General features: G+C 34.2%; 1 protein-coding gene and 1 non-coding gene across 6 annotated transcripts in view; one reads left to right on the top strand and one right to left on the bottom strand.

The window, feature by feature from the left end:
* Positions 1 to 17,642, top strand: part of LOC117242945 (myc box-dependent-interacting protein 1) — a 151,502-nt gene that overhangs the window by 29,418 nt on the left and 104,442 nt on the right. The gene's annotated exons all lie outside the window — the stretch shown is intronic.
* Positions 1,254 to 1,325, bottom strand: Trnad-guc. Its single transcript has one exon. It is a non-coding gene; the product is annotated as a tRNA-Asp (tRNA).

Genomic DNA, 17,642 nt, shown 5'->3' with positions numbered 1-17,642 from the left:
ATATGCGTTGTTAGGAAATAGGCAACTGAAGATTAGGCTGTTTTCTTTTATCTTTGCCGCTTGCGCGAAGTGGTTTCTTATTAGCTTTAGGATGTGACAGTCTGTGCGATGAATGTTGGCTAGGTCGTATATTGTTTTGTTTTTTACATATTTTTTGAATCCGCTGTGTTCGGATCTGTAAGTACTCAAGCAAACCCTGATGCATTTTCTTTCGAATATGCGGATTTTTTCCATCTGGGAGGCTGATATGTTGTACCAGGTTGGGCAGCCGTAGGTTATGATCGGTCTGATTAGTGCTTGGTAGCATAGTATTTTTACTTTGCTGTCGAGATGTTTGGAGTAGAATAGTTTTCTTATTTTCCAGAATGCTTTATTGGCCTTAACAGGTTGAGTTTCGGTGTGCTGCTTGTAGTTTAATTTGTAGTCTATGTTTATTCCTAGGTATTTTACGTAGTGAATGTAGCTGACTGCCCCGCTCGTTATGATCTTTATTTTGATAGAATAAAATGGATCATACGTAATCCGATAAAATAATATAAAACGAAAAATGTTGTGCATCCATTTCCTTATTATTAGAATAGTCAACATTTCTTTACCGAATTTCTACTCTTAGATCAGTCGCGTACTTAATTTATACATACGCACCAGTGTAACTAGGTTTTATATAAAATTGTTGGAGTGAACTGTGATTTATACGTGGCAATTCAGTGTATATCCAATTGTGATTATTAAATTCATAATAAAGTTTGATAAAAAGAAAGTTAATAGTTGTGTTACGGCTCAACCTTCTTGTTTTTATCATCCAAGTCTCAAGTTTACGTGACGAGATCGCCGGCGATCTATCGGTTTCGTCATTTCTTGTATCTCCGACGTGACACCGTCTCACGCGACAGACACGCGTGATCCACCGATGGTACATGTCGGCGTTAACGTGTTAAATCTACGTGCATATTACAATAAGCACGTGAAAGGGATAGATCGTGCAGATCAGTAATTGGCGAACAGCAGTATTTTACGAAAAACTTTAAAGTGGTCCAAAAAATTAGCATTTTAAACTACACACCTTGTTCAATGCATATAAAATGTACTGTATCTATGTGCCAGAAAATAAAACAAGATACGACAAATTTCTACTGCAAGTAGCTTTTTTTTTTTTTTATTAACGTGGAGGAAATCTGCACGAACACCAGGTCGCTTCTGAGGAAAAACGGCGGCTGCGATCGAAAGGGGCCCGGGAACTGGAAAAAAATTTTCTCCCCGGCGGGGAATCGAACCCCGGTCTCCCGCGTGACAGGCGGGGATACTGACCACTATACTACCGAGGACCTTTCTACTGCTCCTAGCTAGAGAATGGATAACTGCGGATTCCAAAGAATGCAGCATTGCACCTGATTCTTCTCGAATTTCTAAAACAGCTCCTTATTATAATGATACATCCTTCAGGTTTTTGGGACAACTAAGAAACCACGTTTTAGAAAAAATAGTCACTGGCAGAAAAACAAATCCGACTAAAGCGTGTACAGTATGCTGTTCAAAAGGAAAACAACGAAACTAGATATACAGGGTGGATGGTAAGTGGTGGGTCAAGCGGAAAGGGGGTGATTCTACGCGAAAAAAGAAGTCGAAAATATAGAATAAAATTTTTTTTTTAATTTTTCCATCGAGACAACGATCTACAGTGAGATCCGTTAAACGAGACGTGATAAAGTGCAGGCGTACCGAGCCAAAATTCAAAGTCGATTTTCTCGAAAACAAAGCCTCAAAGGAAAAATATTTATTCTATATTTTCGACTTCTTTTTTCGCGTAGAATCACCCCCTTTCCGTTTGTACCACCAGTTACCAACCACCCTGTATTTGCAAAAGCTGTTGTGATTGTTACAGTGTTTATCATACGAAAAAGAAATATTGAAAGTTCAATTTATTAAAGTTTATTTATATTGTTTTACTTCCACATCGAATTACGAAATAATAACCGGTGATATGAGATAAATTCTTGGTAAAATTGCCGGACAACAATGTGTTGATAACAAATTTGCTACAAATTTTACCTGGAAAATGGAGAATCGATTTTCTAAGTTCTAAGTTACCGTTCTTCTCTCGCGATGACTGGCGGTAAAACAAAAGAAAAGTAGAAAATATCGCTTGGCGGGTAATTTGAATTCCATAAAATTCACATAAATATAAATAATTTTCTCCTGGGTGAAGTAATGAAGCAATTAAAGCGCAGATAAATTATGTACATAAATATAAATAATTTTTGCGCGACTGAAGCAGCGAAGCAATTAAACTAAATTTTTAATTCATATTTTAATAGCGGGCAAACTCAACGACTCGCCACATCGTATCGTTCCGTCTACCAAAGCCACAAATTATCGTGATCGGAGTCACGTGGACGCGTACACAAACCTGGCGATAAATAATATCAACGGAATATATACTAATTTATCGTTGAAACATTGTAACAGTTTAAAAGAATCCGAATCGCGAGAAAAAGAACTTGTATATTATCGTGCGCCTTGTACCAAGAGTATCATAATACAATGGTTTATTTCCTCTCATAAAAATCTCATTCATCGCATCTGCCAGCAACGTTTAGATCCTTCACTTTCTCTGCCTACATCAATCTGCAATTTCCTGGCGGGCTAAAAAGCTAATTGTAAATAGCAAGCTCGGTGGCTGGAAGAAAGAAGAAGGACGAGCTCTAGAAATCGCCTGACAACTGCAGGAAAAAGCGCTGAGACCTGGCGAACGAGAACAGGCTAACCGAACTAAAACCCTTGGCGAAATCTGAGGTCTTGATGCGTCGTCGAGACGCGAATTTAATTTACGCTAGTCGACGGTATTCGCGACTTTGAACGTGCACTATCCGGCTACGTGTTCGCCCGGACGTATTAATCATTTTCACGCTGGAAGTCACGCGACCGAAGGAAGATTTACAATTCCATTATGATCTCGTTAAGCGATAAACAGAATCGTAATCGTCGTTCGCAATGGCAGGCGAATTTCCTACAATTTCCTTATTTCAAGCCGCAGCGTGGCACGCTGCGGTTATGAAAACTGAAATTTCTCGAAATCCGCACACTCATCGTATTAGCTAACCGCTCGGATGTTAGCTAAACGCATTCGAGCGCGTCTGACGTGCTTCAATTTTTTACTCTTAACGTTCTTCCATCACCTTGGACAGAAATAAATTAGACTTCAACTATATTCTTTTTAGCGTTTTCCAGCTCTGATTTTCCGTGAATTACGTTGCGTTTAATCTGGTCGCGAGCTTGGCTCGAATTCGCAGCTGCACGCGAGAATTGCTGTGAAAAAGAAGAAAATTCGCGCACTTGTCCGCGTTCATCGAAACCAAAATTATCGTCAAATTTATCGTTGATAAAATGTTACCGAGTGAACATTTTTTAAAATTTTACATCGCGAACTTTTCCATTGGATTTTAAGTGGCATATGAATCCTGTTCACTCAGGACTTTTGTTTGTTCTCCTTTCAGAAACAGTTTGCAGCTCTTTTTTAATTTTCATTCGGCGATAATCTTCTCTTGGACGGTGTACGAATGAAAATTTTGAACAAATGTAAAAAAAGGTTGATTTTCTGTAAAAGTTAGCATTTTCTGATGGCAGCTTCAGCAAGCTTTCACTGTGCCAGATTTAGACGAACCACGTACAGATTTTAATTACACAGTTGTGGAGGTTTTCGAGAGCTGAAGATACGCGATAAATAAAAAGTTAACCCACAGTTCGTTGCTTGCTTTAACGGCTGCTTTATCTTACAGTCATCGTGTTAATAAGAGCATTAACTGTTGTTGAATTTCGTACAGATCAGTATGATGAGAATATATATAATTACGTGGAACATTTTCAAATCTCTTGAGATTTTTCGCTACCATTTTTATAATTTTCATAATTTCGCTCTCTGTCGTTAAAACATTTCATTTGGCAGAAACTAATATTTTATTGCATAAACATACTAATATTTTATTTTATAAGCATAGAAGAAGAAGAAGAATGACAGTAGGAATCGAAGCGAGGTAAAAATACGCAAGAAACGAGCAACCAATTTTTGTCAAAGTCAGGAGAAAACGATATATTTTAAAAATCTATTAATCGATTAACAAAAAATTGCAGAAAATACCAAGGTTATTGAAGTATATCAGATATGTAGAAGATTGTATTTAATTTCTAAAAATTTGGAGTAATAAGATATTTAAAAATTATTCTATTTAATGTTGCTCGATAGTTTAATGTCATTATGTAATGCTATTAAAAATATGTGGTTGAGTTCAGTTCGAAGTAATATTTTCATATTTATAATCCTAAGGATACATATCGTACGCTTTTAACGTATTATCTTTCGATTAATTAGTATTAATAAGTCCTTACATTATCTTTAAAATACAGTAGGACGTTGATTATACGAGTCATGTAATTATGATAAATCCTACGTACAAATAATCCAATTAATTGCTTATCATACGAGAGATCATTTATTCCGAGTTATTCTACGAACATTGATATCGAACGAAAGTAAAAACGTTTGACAAAAGATATGACAAATTCGTCAGTTTTCATTCTTTCTTACGAAGGACCTCTTTTGCACTTTTTATTATCTGATGTACCTACAATTGTTCGTTGCGTTTTAATCGAACTAATGAATTAATTGAATGAATTCAATAATTCGCTGATTTGATTCAATTAATTCTCTCAATCTTATTACTTCTATTTTATAATAATTTTTTATCAATTGTCAATTAATTAAATCAATCGACTAATTTCCATACGACAGAATATCATTTATTCTCAATTATTCTAAGAACATTGTTACCGAACGAAAGTAACAATGTTTGAGAAAAGATATGAAAAATTTGTCAGATTCAATTTTTTTTTACGAAGGGCTCCTTTTACACTTTTTATCATCTGATGTACCTATTGTTCGTTATGTTTTAATTAAACTAATGAATTAATTGAATGAATTCAACTATTCGCTAATTTTATCGAATTAATTCTCTCAATTTTATTAATTTTATTTTGTAATAATTTTTTATCAATTGTAAATTGAAAAAAGATATGAAAAATTTGTCAGTTTTCATTCTTTCTTACGAAGGATCTCTTTTGCACTTTTTATTATTTAATGTACCTATTATTCGTTATGTTTTAATCAAACTAATGAATTAATTAAATGAATTCAACTATTGGCTAATTTGATCGAATTAATTCTCTCAATTTTATTACTTTTATTTTGTAATAATTTTTTATCAATTGTAAATTGAAAAAAGATATGAAAAATTTGTCAGTTTTCATTCTTTCTTACGAAGGACCTCTTTTGCACTTTTTATTATTTAATGTACCTATTATTCGTTATGTTTTAATCAAACTAATGAATTAATTAAATGAATTCAACTATTGGCTAATTTGATCGAATTAATTCTCTCAATTTTATTACTTTTATTTTGTAATAATTTTTTATCAATTGTAAATTGAAAAAAGATATGAAAAATTTGTCAGTTTTCATTCTTTCTTACGAAGGATCTCTTTTGCACTTTTTATTATTTAATGTACCTATTATTCGTTATGTTTTAATCAAACTAATGAATTAATTAAATGAATTCAACTATTGGCTAATTTGATCGAATTAATTCTCTCAATTTTATTACTTTTATTTTGTAATAATTTTTTATCAATTGTAAATTGAAAAAAGATATGAAAAATTTGTCAGTTTTCATTCTTTCTTACGAAGGACCTCTTTTGCACTTTTTATTATTTAATGTACCTATTATTCGTTATGTTTTAATCAAACTAATGAATTAATTAAATGAATTCAACTATTGGCTAATTTGATCGAATTAATTCTCTCAATTTTATTACTTTTATTTTGTAATAATTTTTTATCAATTGTAAATTGAAAAAAGATATGAAAAATTTGTCAGTTTTCATTCTTTCTTACGAAGGACCTCTTTTGCACTTTTTATTATTTAATGTACCTATTATTCGTTATGTTTTAATCAAACTAATGAATTAATTAAATGAATTCAACTATTGGCTAATTTGATCGAATTAATTCTCTCAATTTTATTACTTTTATTTTGTAATAATTTTTTATCAATTGTAAATTGAAAAAAGATATGAAAAATTTGTCAGTTTTCATTCTTTCTTACGAAGGACCTCTTTTGCACTTTTTATTATTTAATGTACCTATTATTCGTTATGTTTTAATCAAACTAATGAATTAATTAAATGAATTCAACTATTGGCTAATTTGATCGAATTAATTCTCTCAATTTTATTAATTTTATTTTATAATAATTTTTTATCAATTGTCAATTAATTAAATTAATTTTTATACGATAGAAAATCATTTATTCCGAGTTATTCCACGGACATTGATACCGAACGAAAGTAAAAATGTTTGAATAAAGATGTAGAAGGTTTGTCAGTTTCGCTTTTTATTATCCACTGTTCCGATAATTGATCGTTAAATTTTAATCGGTGTTCCAACGATCGAAATTCCAGCGTATTAAATCGTTCATGAGTCGGTACAAAGTCGGAAAATATTACGCCACCAAATATTCCGATTGGCCAAGTGTCGAAACTCGGAAGTGCCTTTCACTGCGTCAAACGTTTAAGGAAATACAACTTCCCTAATTTATCAGTGCGGACCGACGAACAAAGCCAATTCCGAATGCCCAGCAGACGAAGAATTTAATTACATGTAATTAAGGACACGGGGTCGCGTTTGTTTCGCTCATCGTTCGATAAGCAAACTGTTGTAATTAAATCGCGGCACGGCATTGTGGAAAACCGAAAGGTGAATTGTGACAGGAACGACAATCGTATCGAGAAAGGAACGAAAGAAGCGGACTAGTGAAAAGTTGGCAGGAAGAAGAAATGAAAGCGCACGAAATGTAAGGAGAAATTCATTCACAGTCACGAATTAGCGTGATTATAAATTATGCATACGATATACATTCATAATGCTTATCTGAAAGGATATCTGACGTTCTGTTACGGCAAAAATCTGTTCTCCTCGTTATTATACTTTCACTTGTACGCTCCGTGCGAAAATATGCGATACGTTTCAATTGATAACGAAACAGATTGACTTACGTTTATTGATTTTTTTTCTTTTTTTTTTTTAAATGAGCCAAAGTGTTCACTGACAATAGATGGTGACCTTAATCGTACGATGATTGTGATTTTACGATCGTTGAGAAATTCGTATTACGTTGACTTGTAGCACAAGTTGTTGTTGTTTTTGCACATACGTTACGTATATCGTTACGCGTTGTTGTTGCTTATTTTATTTAAAATCGCGTCGGCTACCATGGTGGTTGGCGACTATTTTTTCATTCTCTGGCTAATTAAACTCTGCTCGATAAGGTATATCGTACAGGCCGAATTGTGTCGCCGGTGCCGATATATTTTTTATCGAAAGCGAGGCGAATGACTCTCGAACAGACTCTGCGACGTACGTAAAACGAGAACATGGAATTTTTGTTATATCAGAGCAAAAAGGATTCCACGGACGATTGTAATCAGACTCGCGGATGTTTATGTATTTATGGAAAATTTAAGCGTGGAGAAATGAACAGAATATGCAAAAATGTGCGAAATATACAAACCGACGCGTTAATAACTTTTAAGCTTCATCTCTTTCGTTCTGTTCGTGAATATATGAAATTTCATACATATCTGCGATCCAATTATAATATGTTCGTCTATACTTTCTTATTTTTATGGGTTCGTCAAATACGAGATACAAATTTCATAAGATTTTCCATTTGATATCAGTCAGTTTATACAGTGCGAAAAATATGATCATCGTAAATTAATAGCGAACAACTGCATGATGTTTTGCTAAACTACACATATCGAGGTACTGAGTTTCGTTTCGTAAAATATTTTTTAAATATCGAATATTACGAGTATTTTACGAAGGTAAAAGGATTAACCGATAGAATACGGAAATGCACACGAATCGAAAAGTATTTTTACGAACAATCAACCGGACGAGCAGTTCGGTTGAAATGAAACCGAAATAAATTGAACTAAATCGGACTGAGATTTAAATTTACAATTTCATTTGAAATCGAAATAAAAACCATGTATCTTTGAAACAAAAAAAAAAAAAGGTTTCAAAAATTCAATTAGCTGCAAATAAATGACTTTGTAACTAATATCGTAGCCTAACGAAACTATCGTGGAATATCTTTCATTTTTACAGAAAACGAGCACCTGATTTGATTTGATAAATGTTTCGAGAGCTGGGATTGCTATTTTTTGAACGGCCTTTTTATTCCTTAGAAACAGTTTTAACTTGCGGAAGTCGGGCCAGAAAATGATAGCCTGTTTGAGAAAAGTTTGACGATTAATTATGTGAGAAAATCTTCTACTTTGCTACAATTAATTTCGCTACAATGATTTGTTACGCGCGGTCCGGCATTATCATACAAAAGCACCTATAGGTTTATGTCTATCAATCAGTAACGATCGTTCGCGAGTAAATTTTCGCTGGATAATTTCCAATTTTTTTTATAACAACCATGCAATTTTGCTGTCGGTTTTTCGCTTAAATTTCAAAAAAAATAGCCGACTACGCTCTTAACAGGCTACCATACGGTTGGCGGAATCTCTTGAAACTGAAAACTTCATTAACATTTTGCACTCGGAATTTTATTTCAATTTCGTTACCAGCAGCTGCCAACGTTTTTAGGTGTTTTATTTGAAATTTATTTTAACTAAAAAATAAGTGAATTTAGATAAATAAAGGAAGAAACAAATTCACTTAAATATCAGTTTTATTCACACTATTGTTCTATTTTGTAATTTTTAAGCGTATGATATATCTTGAAATAATTGCCAGGATGCAATTTTGCTTTTCTTCCGCACGTTTCACACTCGACGTAGGAGTGCAAAGGGTTAACAGAATCTTCCGCAAAAGCTGCGTTAATATTTCCACGTGTCGTCTATCTTAAATTTATTTCAATTCATATGGCGAAAATAGTTGAAACTCTTCTCTTTTCGGAAGATTATATATCAACTCTGCTGCTCCTATACGACCCAAATGGATATTATACTTCAACAGAGATTATTAAAATATACATAGTCTTTAAATATTTGCTTTTACTATTCGAATGCGTTTTGTGAGCTTGTACCGTATCGCACGCTTTCTGCGAATAAAACAGTTCTGAAGAAGAAGATACCTGAAGAGACACAAAGGTGAAGAACAGGATCTACGTTTGAAATTTTCACAAACGTCTAGCATTTCTTGCTTACGTTAGGCGATTAAACAATTACGACTTGTATGCGTTTATGGGAAATTTGAAGAAGCAGAAATACTGAGAATTTATATGAAATATACAAAAATATACCAAATGTCCAAAGTATAATACAATAGCACTCGTTGTGACATTTAATAGGTAAAATAAATTTCACATTAATCGCGAGACAAAGCTTAACGACACAGCACCGAAATATATTTAATTATAATACAACATGCTTCATACAAATTAAAGACAAATACAAACACAAATACAAATGGAAAAATCAAACAATATCATGTAAGAGATTTTCTAGCCTCGCCGCGATTGTCCAATTTTTACGCGCTTTAACACTTTGACTGCCACGCCGAAATCACATGTTTCGCTGAGGACGTCACGGCAGTATTTTTATTATTCAAATCATATAATGACAAAATAATAATAAATTGATGATGTGAGACAACATTCTTCCCCAATGGACCGTTTATCGTATTGGTGGTCGCAGGTGACCACCGTGACGTCTTGCTAACAGTTGATAGCGACATATTATAACAAGGCTTCGTTTATGTTGGAAATGACAACGTGAGTTCGCGCTCGCCATCCATATGTAGATGCGCTAGTTACAATAAATAGTAACTAGAAGATAGTTCTAGATACAATCGATAGATTTAATCGATAGGTTTTAGATGTGCTTTTGTTTCTATCCCTAGTCCATGTAAGAAAGTGCAATAAAGTTTTTTCGGCTCAAAACGGCGTGATAGATTTATCCAAAGAATAAAATAACAGCTAATATGATCCTACCTCTGAATACAGAAATAACAACAGTTTATTTCAACAAGCCATTCGCATTCGTTATTTCGTCGCAAGCAAAACGTCCAGAATATATTGTTGAAACGTGTAGAAGATATTAGTAAACAGTATTTGCTCATTGTATATATAATAGTAAGATATGTACACACTTCTGACTTCAATTATATGATTATAAAGCAGCATTTACGATTATTTTCTAAGGTGTGTTTATAATAATATTCATAGATTATCCCTCAAAGATATGCAAACACACTGCATCGTTAGATGCAAGATTTTTATTAGAACATCAATAAAAAGTGTTAAGGTATGGAGAGAATTTGGGGAGAATAAAAAGTTAAACTTTATTTACATATTAACTAAGTTTAGCTCTACACGTGGGCTACTCTCTGAGGGGCTAAAAGACACTCACTCGCTAGCTTTTTTTCTTTTAGTCGCTCTTTTGTCTCAACGGAGACCTGGACCGTCTTGCGACGCTCACATACACTCTAGGGAGAGGATGCACACATGTGTCTACTCGCTCTTCGCTCCCTCACTCTCACACGTACAATACAAATGTACTATCTATTTAACGAAAAGAAAATTTTTTTATTTGGTAGTCTTTTTACAATCAATTCTCATTGAGAATTATGAGTAAATTATTTTGGCGTGGTATTGTAACTTGGATTATAAGTGTTTATAGTATGTTCGATTCTAGTTGAATCTAACGCTTAAATCTAAAGGGTAATGTGTTTTTAGTCTGCGAATCTGATCCGTCGTGTCAAGTAATTGGGTAACTAATGGGTTTTGGTGGTTGTTAACTCTTATGTTATATCTGTTACTGAATTTGGATATTTCTTCTTTGACTGTGGGTATCTTAAGGTCGCGATGTATCGTTTCGTTGGTAACATACCAAGGCGCATTTATTAAGGATCTTAGAGTTTTTGATTGGAATCGTTGGAGAATTTCTATGTTGGAATTACTCGCTGTTCCCCATAGTTGGATCCCATAGGTCCAAACAGGTTTTAATATGGCTTTATATAGCATTATTTTACTCTGTATGTTTAAGTTACAGCGTCTGCCAATGAGCCAGTAGAATTTTTCTAGTTTTAATTTCAGTTGTTTGGATTTATCTACGATGTACCGTTTTCATGTCATTCTTCTGCCCAGAATCATGTCCAGATATCTGACTGTATCTTTCTTTGGAATTGCAATATTTGAGGTGTAAGTGTCGTCCGTGATAATCGTAGCTGCTGGCTGTAGATGTGTCGCTGATGGGGTACTGCTATTTTTCTTCCAATTTAGATGCGTGGAAGAAATATCGGACCCCGGTCGCCGGGATTCGAACCCGGGTTCCAAACGTTCGTAACGTAAGACGCTAACCACTGCGCTGCTGTCGTCCGACCTAGTTAGTGTCGAGTGGTGGTATTTGCTGTTGAGTGCCGCCACATATTATTTATGGTCACCTGTGGGCATGATTGTTTTCGCAGCGTGAAAAAAGAAAAACGAGAACAAATCTTGCATCTAACGGTGCACTGTGTTAAAACACTGTGGCGTTCTGAGCGAAACATCTGATTTCGTCGTGGCAGTCAAAGTGTCAAAGTACTTCAATGTGCACGTATCAGCAAACAAAGAGAACTCGTCATATTTCCAAAGAAGATTCTTCTTAAACGAAGATGTTCAGTAATATTGAAACGCGAAATTAAATTCAATTAATTAAACGAGACTTTTTTTACGTCTCGTCCAAGCTGATAATATTCTTCAACGCGTAAGAAGAACAAACTTCAATGAGAAACGACCAAGAGGAAGTACGTAGCGCACTGCATTACGCTGTGCTAGTACAATCCGATGTGTGCGGAGCAAACATTCGCGTTCTTCGTTCGAGTACACTGTACAAAATGAGGATACACGGTGTATCGTGTTTCGTCAGCAGTACTTTAAAGTAGATATATTTGCGGAGAGATAGGTGCGGATAATTTGTGCTGCGAATAAGCAGATAATTGGATCGACCTTGGTTGCAGTTGCCACCCGATTACGCCGGGCACGTCGTCACGCCAATTTTCCTTGATCAGTATGCATTATCGCGGCCATAGGGTGTGTTGTTAAGCCTTAACACTAGAACCACCGATAGTTAACAAAAAGCTATTTTTTTTTTAGCAAAAAACCAGTCAAAATGACTGGTTTTTAAAAAATACGCAATAATAGAATACTTTTATATTTATTGATTTATTACTTTCTTACAGAAGCAATTCCACGTTATGTAGTACATCTGGGATCATCATCCCTAAACGAGGATTGACACATCTATAAAATTGTAGAACCATTTTGACTGCTGTGGTATTTCTAGTGTTAGCATCTAGAATTTTCCTGATAACTGATATCATCATATTAAATGATACGCAGTAAAAATTTTCAAAACGTGTAGGAAGCTGTACAAAACGAGGAAACTGGTTAACTGGGGTTCGATAAACAAATTACAGGATCCTTTTACACTTTGACAAGTACCAGTCATTTTGACTGCCATTGGTATAAGTAGCCTTGATACAAAATTATTTTCAGTTTGAATACATAAGAAAGGAAATAAAATTCATTATATCATTCTTTTAGTTATCGTTGAGAAAGTCATTACATCATTGCGGAAAAAAATATAACATAAAATAGGAATTTTAAAATAAAATTGTAAGACCAGTCGATTTGACTGGTGTGGCAGTTCTAGCGTTAAATCAGGACAAGGTGGATCTGCGGCTGTACAGGCTGCTTCTAAAAGATCCAGTTAAAACTGTGAAGCTTGCAATGTCGTGTATACGCACGTACAGGGTGTTTCCGTTTATTCGATCAACGAGAAAGTAAAATATCTCCTATACGTTGATGGAGCAAGCGATTCGAACGAAACTTTGCTTCGTTTGTTTCGAGGAGGACGTCTCGCGATGATCGCAAATCTCATCCAGACGGACGCACCTTCGACATTTCGCGGCGAACTTTGCCCTTTTAAACGCGAAGACAATGGAAACGTACTTCTTCTACTCGTAAACTAGTACACACTGTGTATTCGAGATACATTTTCTATGATACTTTTTCATAGCGTTTTCTTTAATTTGATTTTCATCATTCGGAAGACATTGTGAAAGGAAATGAAAAGTGCACGACGCATACTCGTACGAGAAATTGCAGCTTGTTTGAGCGAATTTCGTTAGGAAAAATTCGATCGTTTGCAATGGATGCGTCACGTGTTACGTGCGTCCTCGACGAAAGCGGAGGCGTTTCGAAGACTTCAAGGCCGTCTTTATCTTTTTTTAAATGCAACTATACATAGTCTTATACGTAATTTCATGCATCTTTTACTTTTCTGTATTCCATTCTGTAGAATTTAATTTAAATGTAGTTTAATTTCTCCGTAGAATTCCGTGCAGTTCTGTATAAAAATGTATTGAGGAGTTTGGTCGGGAAATGATTAGCTTCAGAGATATCTTAATTTTGATGTCGCAAAAGTTATCAAATGAAAGACGAGGAAAGACAACGCGGTGCTTTTATTCTTTTCTTTTCCTTGTTCATCAGACGCTCAATTTCATGAAATTAACATCGGAATATCTTTTAAACTAAAGAAATTTCAGATGCATATCTTCGTCGTACTTCTTCGTAGAGAATTCAAAACTGCATCGAATGGTGTACAGAAAATGTACAAGTTGCATTTAAAAGAAACGAAGATCTTAAGATCTCGAAAACGCTTCCACCTAGAAAAATTCTGCTAGTCGTCAGAGACGTCCCTCCAAAAACACAGCGAGTTCTTTTTTAAACATTTTTTCGGATACATCTTTTTTTTTTGTATATTTCCTTTTGATGTATAGTTTGGAAGATATTTTCGCGGATCGATTATGGTCGAATTCGACAGTTCGTATATCGATGTACACGAGAAACGTTTCGATTATTTCGTGACATTCTATTTGCAGAATATCATCGTGAATTCCGATGGTCATCTTCAAAGTAGATTCTTTCGGCGACAGTCAACCACAGAAGTTGTCGCACATTTTATGTAGCGAGGCTGTCTAGTTTGGAATAGTTTTTTTTACCTAATTCTACTCCATTTCGAAAGCACGTCGAAGTCGCAACGTTTCGGTAGCTTCTTCCTTCTGCAATCGATCAGCATTGTTTCCTCGTTCGTTTTGAAAAACAACGTGCTTTTAATAAGATTTGTAGTTTCGGAAAGAAGAAAGAAAAGACGAGAAAAGAAGTGAAAGGAAAGGGATGGCATGTTTTCGCGAGAAATCGTTGGTTTAAAAATAGTCGAACAAAATGTGCTATCGTTCTTACAGTTTGAAGAAATGATTTTACTGTGCAAACCTAATGACACTGAAAAATAAATCACGCGACGAAACTCGTTTCTCTTTCAATTTATTCCATACGCACACATTTTTCGTTGAAAAACTCAGAGAATTTGGTTGTTAGCAGCGAAGAATACATCGATCGTGCTGATCACAACGAATATGTCGTATTGTTACGTGGTAAAAGCTCGAGTTACGTAATGCTAAAAAAAATGGTCCCGTTGAAAGTTATCTCTTCACCGTGTTTTTTCAATTACGTAAATATCAATTGCAAATAACCTAAATGACCTTTGTAGCCACGTGTGCAAGTATTAACATTTTGGTATTCCACTGAGGATAGTCTTCCACATGTCATTTAGCAATTAAGTTAGAAAAATTTACCAAATGTCCAGCTGGGCAAATTGTAAAGTACAAATTAAATAAAAAAAAAGTATTAATTTTTTGGTATCCCACTGATAGCCATCCACATGTCATTTAGCAATTAAGTTAGAAATATTTACCAAATGTCCAGCTGGGCAAATTGTAAAGTACAAATTAAATAATAAAAAAAAGTATTAACTTTGGTATCCCACTGAGGATGGCCATCCACATGTCATTTAGCAATTAAGTTAGAAAAATTTACCAAATGTCCAGCTGGGCAAATTGTAAAGTACAAATTAAATGAAAAAAAAAGTATTAATTTTTTGGTATCCCACTGATAGCCATCCACATGTCATTTAGCAATTAAGTTAGAAAAATTTACCAAATGTCCAGCTGGGCAAATTGTAAAATAAATAATAAAAAAAGTATTAATTTTTTGGTATCCCACTGAGGATAGTCATCCACATGTCATTTAGCAATTAAGTTAGCAAAATTTACCAAATGTCCAGCTGGCCAAATTGTAAAGTACAAATTAAATAATAAAAAAAAGTATTAATTTTTTGTTAAAGACCACTTCCGATGCTTTTCCTAGCGTTTCAAGCGTTATGACTCAGAATGAAAACGTTTCCGTACTGCGTTTACGTAATCTTTCCTTCATAATACCTGCAAACTACGTTCTCAGAAGTCGATTAAGTCTTTTACACCCTCTGCACTAGAAGAATCAGTGAAAACAATTCTGAACGTAAATTAGAGACAATAAAATACGAATCTGGAACTTGATCACAAATACATTCTTCGAAACGGAAGTTTCTAAAAGTTGTTGTGTGAACAATATAATAAAATAATTTGTGATAACGTGAGAAACAAAAATAATGCGATCATATAATAAACGTAATAAATTAACGTAATTAACGATAATTAACGTAATAAATGGATAATTATATTTATAATTGGTAAACGTATGTCTTTAAGAATATTACTTACAACGTGAATAATCTTGCTCAATTAATTGAAATTTTAATTTGCTAACAAATTGTCTAATGCTATTATAGATTCACCTTGAATTTTCAAAGACTAAAATTCTGTATTTTGGAATTCATGGAACAAGTCTATAGATAAGTCTGCAATGTAAAATCTGAAATCTGAAGCCTGAAATCCAAAGAAATGTGAAACCTAAGACGATCTGAGAGATCCAGTAGCTTTCAGAATGTTTGAAGAGTCGGTAAAAATGTTAAGACTGTAACCACTCAATCCTTGTTCTCGTTGCAACGAAACTTTCAACTGCTCTCGACTTCGACCCAATCCTACCTTATCTCTGACAATTGAAAATTTGTAGCGGGCGTAATTTAAGTACGACACAGTGAAGAGTTTAAAAATGGGTGAAACTCAAGTTTGGTGGAGAAATTTATCGTTGGCAGGCGTAACAGGTAGAGAGAAATAAATCTTTTGTCGACACACGAACGCTGAAAGTTTCGCTTCTTGCGAGCCGTTACGTAACCGGTGGCTCACCGATATAATCGAGCCTTGCTATTTTCGTATTTCAGTTTTCGTTGTATTGTTCTCGCCTATTGTTCCTTCTCTTCGATCAACATTGCTACGAGAACGAAAAGAGCAGAGAAACGCGATCAAAAGTGGCAAATACTTTTCTTTAGCGTTCCACGTGCAAACGTAATTGCAGTCTAATTGTAAGTTGAATTAGTTGGTGGGCATCGTAAGTAGTTTGTTTGTTAATTAAAATCGCCACTTGGCGCAGTAGTGTGCCAAATTCTGCGCCGGGCATGTGTATACTTCCTTTCTGAAATTGAGACATCATTTCCAATTGGAAAGTATGTACTATATTTACGTGCTTTTTTAGTATTCTATTATTTATTATAAAAAATGAAATTAAAGTATAAGGTAAAAATTTTTTTTAAGTAAAAGAAGGAAAGGAAATTAGCAAGAGGATAATTTGCTAATTGAAAATATATTTTTCTGGTTTCATTTTTCTGTATTAGTTTAACGACACTTGAATGCGCTTTACTTTTGTTTATTTTTTACACGCGCGCATTCATTAAGATTCCAGTGAACGTTGTAATTCCAACAAATTTTACACAACCACTGGCATATAGCTTTATTTGTGAACGAGTATGTGCTTCCTGAAATAGTCTATGATTTTTGTTAAAAAATGTTAGATACAAGTGTAAAAAAAAATTATACACATGAATAGAAATTATCATGAGATTATATAAATATAAATATTTTGTTGTATTTCATATAACCGTTATTCAATGTAAAAAGAAACTTTAAAAAAAGAAGTAAATACTCTAAATCTTTAAAATATTCAATTCAAATACAAATATATACTATGGATACCAAAATGGATATTAGAAAATGTTTTTGAACGTTCTTTTCTATGAAATATTATGTCTAGTAACCTCGAGCATACTATGTTTGCTACAACAAAGGCAAGAGAAGGACGAAACGATTCCTGGCAAAAGCGCAACACGTTTTTACATAAATCGAGAAGAGACTCGCGTGAAATAAGCCCGGCTATGACGTTCGCAAGAACAGAGCAGACTCAAATAACCAGACTCAGCATACGTCGCTTCGACGTTGTATGTTCTCGCGTTATCAAAAAGCGGAACACGATACTCTGTGAATACCGCAACACCATCGAACATCTACTTTGTTGCTACACCAAATTCGAAGACGCAAGACGTAACAGATACTTAACGATATATTCTATCGCTATTATCTGACAAAACACAGTGTAAAAAAATCTCCAGGTTTCCTGGAAGAAATAAATCTTCGGCATCGTCTATAGATACGTGCAAACGATACCAACTTGCTAGCAGACCATTTACTATCAAATTACGTAGCATTTACTACACGAAAATATAACATAACGATCGTTACTAATTACTTGCTAAATAACAACCTA

This window comes from Bombus vosnesenskii, unplaced genomic scaffold (genome assembly GCF_011952255.1).
Source record: "Bombus vosnesenskii isolate JDL3184/JDL3185 unplaced genomic scaffold, Bvos_JDL3184-5_v1.1 scf7180000016281, whole genome shotgun sequence".
In the NCBI taxonomy this organism is placed as follows: domain Eukaryota; kingdom Metazoa; phylum Arthropoda; class Insecta; order Hymenoptera; family Apidae; genus Bombus; species Bombus vosnesenskii.
Note: the sequence above shows the minus strand (reverse complement) of the source record. Positions and strands in the feature narration are given on the sequence as shown.